The sequence below is a fragment of the Egretta garzetta genome, unplaced genomic scaffold (genome assembly GCF_000687185.1).
Source record: "Egretta garzetta isolate BGI_Z169 unplaced genomic scaffold, ASM68718v1 scaffold260, whole genome shotgun sequence".
Lineage (NCBI taxonomy): Eukaryota > Metazoa > Chordata > Aves > Pelecaniformes > Ardeidae > Egretta > Egretta garzetta.
This window is the reverse complement of record NW_009258662.1, coordinates 752,466-758,465: the sequence shown is the minus strand read 5'-3', so window position 1 is coordinate 758,465 and position 6,000 is coordinate 752,466. Positions and strand designations below refer to the sequence as shown.

The 6,000-nt window shown below is 47.2% G+C and overlaps 1 protein-coding gene across 2 annotated transcripts in view; it reads left to right on the top strand.

Moving 5' to 3' along the window:
• EXOC4 (exocyst complex component 4) overlaps positions 1-6,000 on the top strand; it is a 456,935-nt gene that overhangs the window by 363,621 nt on the left and 87,314 nt on the right. The window lies entirely within an intron of this gene.

The window sequence follows — 6,000 nt, the reverse complement described above, 5'->3', positions numbered from 1 at the left end:
CTGAACCGAGGGAAACGCTGACCAGCCTCTGGCCCCATTTCAGGCCAAGCAACTTCCAACCTGGAAGGACATGAGATGGAGCCGCTGAGCAGAAAGACAGAAAAAAAAGAAAAATCAAACAACATCCCAGGTGCCCTGGGACTCGTGGGGCCTAAACCTCCTTGGACACTTGCATTGGGCACGGCGCAGGCAGCTGCCTGCAAAGATTTGGAGAGGTGGGATGGGAACGGCAATATGGAGAGTGGGCGCAGAGAGAAATGAGGAAGAGTGAAGTTTTGATATCAGAAAAGAAGCTGAAATGGATCTTTGCTGGATGCTGCTTCCTTGGGGCCTTTCCTGGCACACGCCGTGGGGCAGGGACAGCACCGAGACTGCACTGGGGCTCCTGAGCCAGAGCATCCCTCCGGCACCCTGGGTTATGGCTTTGTGAGATGCTTGAGCCCAACAGTGAGATGCCAGGAGATCGCCCCATGCTTCGCTGGTATTCAGAGCTGCTCTCACCACATGCCCATCAGCTTCGTTGCCTCCATTCCAACTTCTGCAAGGTCATGTCCACAACTCATCACAGAGTGAGGAATCAGCCTAACACCCACAGGTACTACAAGCAAGCATTTCCAGCCTTCCCAGCAGGAAAGGAGACATTCCACCATCTTCTAAATCCCAACCACCCAGTTTCCAAATGCAGCTGCCAACTCTGCACCCCACCTCCACGGGAGAAACCCCCAATTCATGGGGAAGTTTGTCACCATAATGGATGCACCTTCACAGGAGGAACCCCCAATTCATGGGGAAGTTTGTCACCATAATGGATGATGACACAGCACAGGCACCCAAGACAGGTGAGGCTGCATCGAGCGGAACAAATCTGTATGGATGGTGCGTTCCTGCTGGGGCAGGTGAAGGCTTCGTCCTCTGACATGCTAATTTATATATTTGTGGCTCTTCCCTGAGGAGCAGTGCCCTGGGATGGGTGATGGGAGCCTTCTGTTGAATACACCTTCTCGGTGCTGGGAAAGGAGGATAAATAATGCTTGGGAAAGGCAGATGCTGTGAATTTAACATTTGGGGGGGGCAGCTGAGAAGCTGTAATTAAAAACAACCAAAAAAACCCAAGAAAATGCAGGAATAAATGTTGCATGCCAAGGTGTCAGTGTGAGGCGTAACCACCGGCGCCCTTTGGAAACTGTCCCAACCCTGGAGCTGTGGGTCAGCACTGAGCTTGAAGAGATTTGAAAACCTTTCGTCTCTCCTGTCCTGCCTTTAATTACAGCTGTGCTCCGGGTAGCACTTTTTAAATCATGGGCTGTCAGCTATACTCCAGCTTAAAAATAAGATTAGGCTTTATTTATTTTTTCCTTTAAGGCAGCCATGTCCTGCACTCATCTGGTGCCTTCCTCTGCCAAGGCATCTTGAGGAGATTTTTAAGTGATGGGCAATAATATACTAATAATCAACAACCTTTCTAGTGCCAAGGTTTCTTCCTCCATCTGCTGGGTTTTCAAGAGCTCGTCACGTGGTGAAGACATCCCTGCACAGGTACATTCCCCTCTTTGCCTTCTTCCCCCAAGAAAAAGGAACCAAGGGATTGGGCATGGGAGAAGCTGTGATTTCTGCAAAAAAAAAAAAATATTCAAGATGGATATTGTTCCTGTAATCTTAAGTGTTCCTTGCTGAGAAGTTAGGGAAAACCAAATGACAAATTGGAAACCTGAAGGTTTGTGTAGGCTTGACCTGTTGTTTTGAACTTCTTCTGCGTGTCGGGGAATCACTGGGGAGCCGGCTTCATTGTACTGAAACTGCATTTTAAGGGACCCTTGAAAACATCCCTCCAGCTGCATCATCTTGCATCGAGTGCCCTCTTGCTGTAGAGGAACTGAGTCATTTTAAAAACTGAGGTGGGGTTGCACAGGACGATAATCCCAGAGGGATTATTGGGATAATTCCTCTGGGTCTGCTTCTTCTCTGTCACTCTGGGCTGGTGAAAGCCCTAGGGTTGGAGCATAAATTATACCTGCCCTGGAGCTGCTTTGCATTATTCTGAACCTTCAGCCCAACTGAGAATAAGGACCACATCAAGGAGTAATTATAAATGTTTGCAAAATAGATTAAAGCTAAACCCCACGGTGTTAATCACGAGTGGTGCTGCTCTGTTTTATCCCAGTGCCTCGACAGCAGCTAATGGACAGGAGGTCGTAAGAAGGAATTTCTTTTTACTTTTAGTAGCCTTAAGACTCTTTTAAAACCTTCGCCCTGATGTGCTGTAGGAGTAATGAATCATCCCCTCGGCGTGGTGTTAGGATTCAGCACCACACAGCGTTTTCAGGTGCGAGGAGATGAATATTGTTCTGTGGATGAGTTTCCTTGTTAGTGTGGGTTTTTTTAAAAGGCTTCATTGAAGTGTCTTGCCATAAAATTATGCTTTGATCATCCCCATTTGCTGTTAATGAATCCAGATGGGTTAGAGGCAACTGGATTGTAACTCTGATAATACGTGCGCTGCCTTTCATTTTCTCGCACGGAGTTTCAGAAGATCCTGCGCTGGCCCAGCTAACGAATCCAGCTGTATTAACATGGCCCCATCCTCATACATAGCATCCCCAGAGACACATGCAGATGTGTCAGGATTGCTTTGGAGAAGGTTAAAATGTTACAGAAAAATAGCCATTACATAGCTGGGACTGTCTTCTTTCATATGGTAATCGCTTTTTTTCTTCCTTTTATTTTTTTTTAAATCATGCAAGTGGCTTTGTATTTCCTTTAAATCAAAAGATCTCATTCTAAAATCAAGATATTGGCAGGAGCTTAGCTGTGATTTTAACGCTGTTGTAGAGGGGAGAAAGTAGGTGGGAGAAACTACGTAGAAACCAGCAATACCTTCTCTTTTAATGTACAATCTTTGGATTTTTAAGTTGTTTGCTCAAATGTTGAGTTATCTAAAGGAATAGAAATGGAGCAGATCGAGACCAAGTTCGATTCCTCTTTGTGTGGTTGCACGTCCAACCTGTGAAGTTTGCTATCACACAAGGATGCCTGGAAGGACAGATCCTTCCCCTGGTAAGCTAAGAGACATCATTTAATAGCATAGGTCTGCTAAAAATCCCACCCACCTCTCAAAATGCCAGCAGAAAAGTAGATTATCCATGCAAAGAGGAGAAAAAATGCTTTTGTCTCCCATCTTGCTACAGGAGTTAAGAAATATTTTCTTTTTTTCTTCCCTATGTATAAATGTTAACTTTAATGCGTCACCCGTAAGGATCAGGACCAGCCCCTGGAAGGAGACTTGCGTTTGGATTGAAACTGCACAGCAACTTCTGTCTTTTGCGTTTGTGCGGTCAGCAATGCTCTCGTGGCTCACGTCAGCAGGTTGGAGGGTGGCCTTTTCCTCCGGCCATGGGAGCCCCTTGAAGCCATCTAGGTGCAAAGCCAAGCACCTCTGCTTAACCCCCTTGTGCTGATTGTGGTCATTGGTGCTTGAAGGTTGAAGGACAGCAGCTCCTTCGCCAGCCCAAATGCAATGACGATGCCCTACCTCTAGCCCGGTGGATCTAATTTCCCCAAATTACTCGTTAAATTTCCCACCGCATTTATCAGCCCAACATACGAATGTACAGGGGGTTGAAGTTGGGGGTTGGACTAGATGACCACTAGTGGTCCCTTCCAACCCTAAACATTCTATGATTCTATGATTCTATGAAGTTACTCTCAAGGTGCCAGATCAATCTCCCATTTTAGTGGCATTTGGGTGGATTCTTCTCCTCGCCAGCAGCCGAGGGATAGCAAAGAGCCTGGGCAACATCTGAATCCTGCATCTAATGAGCAGCGCTGACACCTCGGAGCCCATCGGTATGAAAACAGCGTCCGTGGCCGCTGCAGCCTTTCTATGCAGTTGTCTGCTTCATTTGCTTGCTGTGACTCCAGGTTACGAGGTCTTTAGGGTTGGTTGTTCTCCTCCGTGCGCATCAAGCCCAGGGTAGGTTTGAATATTTATTAAAACACAGGTATTTCTAATAACAGGAGAAGCAGCGTAAACAAGAGCATCTGAGAGGCAGCTATGCCAGACTTATGTTTTTGTTTGGACAAAATAATCCCAAATTGTTGCTAATTACAATATGAAAGATCGGTTAATTCCTGTGATACGCATACGAGCGAGCTTCATAAGAGCAACCAAAGAGAAGGGTTGGGTTGGTTTTTTTTTTTTCTCCAAGTACAGTTGCGAGTCAAGGACGTATCGGGAACAGCACAGGCGGTGACTAAGGCTTCATTGAAACCCCCACATGCTAAGGAGTCGTGTGCTCTGAATGAGGATGAGGTTTGCGGATGCTTTTTTACGGAATCAGGGACGGGGAGTGAAGCAGAATCAATTCCTGTCACTCAGGGGTTGCTCTAGAGGAGCAGGATTATGGATCAGAGCGATGCTGCCGCACTTTAATCTGGAAATCAATAGAGAGACGGAAGTTGGGCTTGTGGGAATATGGCAGAGATGATGATTTGGGGGTTGATGAGATTTTGCTCTGCAAACAACTGAGTCACTAACTCCTCTTCATGTCCTGATTAACACAGAGAAAGGGCTAAATTCAGCCTTGATGCAGCTCTCTCAAAGTCCCTGGGGTACCCCTGTATAATTTGAGTCCAGAATTTCTCAAATGAACCAGGGCTCCCAAATGCTTCAGTCTCCTTCTTTGCCTTTGCACATAGCTCAGGAATAACCCTTCACTCTGCCAAGCCTAATATTAATTCCATTTATATCAACCTGGGACTTGATAACCTTCCTTCTGTCTTGTTTGTAGCAACCACATGAAATACAGCAGGCAATGTTACAAACACAAACCGCACCAAGTCACCTTGGGGTGCCTCAGAAATTCCAAAATTCATACAGGACTCCGTAGAGCTCGGACGTTAGCAGATATGGTACATCCTTCTGCAGGCTGTCCGAACTCGCTTCTCTGTAGGATGTGGAGCAGCATTTTCAGTTGACAGATTTGCCCTGTTCATACAATCATAGAATTGTTGAGGTTGGAAAAGACCTTTAAGATCATCAAGTCCAACCATAAACCTAACCCTGCCATCCCACCACTAAACCCTGGCCCTAAGCACCTCATCAGCCTGGCTGTTAAATCCCCCTTCCCTGGGCAGCCCCTTCCAGTGCTTGACAGCCCTTTCAAGGAAGGAATTTTTCCTAATCTCCAACCTAAACCTGCCATGGCACAACTCGAGGACATTTCCCCTCATCCCATCGTCCATTACCAGGGAGAAGAGGCCGACCCCCACCTCGCTACAGCCTCCTGTCAGGTAGTTGTAGAGGGCGATAAGGTCTCCCCTCAGCCTCCTCTTCTCCAGGCTGAACATCCCCAGGTCCCTCAGCCGCTCCTCGTAAGCCTTGTGCTCCAGACCCCTCCCCAGCTTTGTGGCTTTCCTCTGGACATGCTCCAGAAACACAACATCTTTCTTGTAGTGAGGGGCCAGTGCTGTTCCTATGATTGCAATACACTGCTTGGGCTAGCAAAAGGATTGCAAGGCGCTGCTTAAGCCTCAGCCACCAGCAGAAAGCTTCTGCCCTCCACCCGCAGTTTGTGTGAATGGGAGCGGTGGGCAAATTCCCCGGTCTTTAGGATAGCCTGCAATCTGTCAGTCCAGAATTATTGGTCAGGTTGAACTGGCTCGGGGTTTGCATGTCCAAGCAGAGCTCAGAGAAGCTGCAGGTACCTGATTCCTCTAAAAATCACACTTTTGCATTTTGAGGTTTCAGCTAGTGAAGGAAAGACCCGGTGAACTCTGGTGGTCCTCAGCCACTGGAAAAAAAATCCAAACTCTTTCAGACCTGATATTCAAACCTCTAAGCTGCTGTCTTCCATCTCTCGCATGGTTTCTGCTTTCCCCTCGTTTGTTCTGGTTTACATTGCTCAGTGGCATGGACTGCTCCAGCATCTGCTCGGCGTCGGGGAGCATCAGCTGTACAGTCGCATCTGTGGCGCTAATTAGCAAAACATGAGAAGGCTGAAA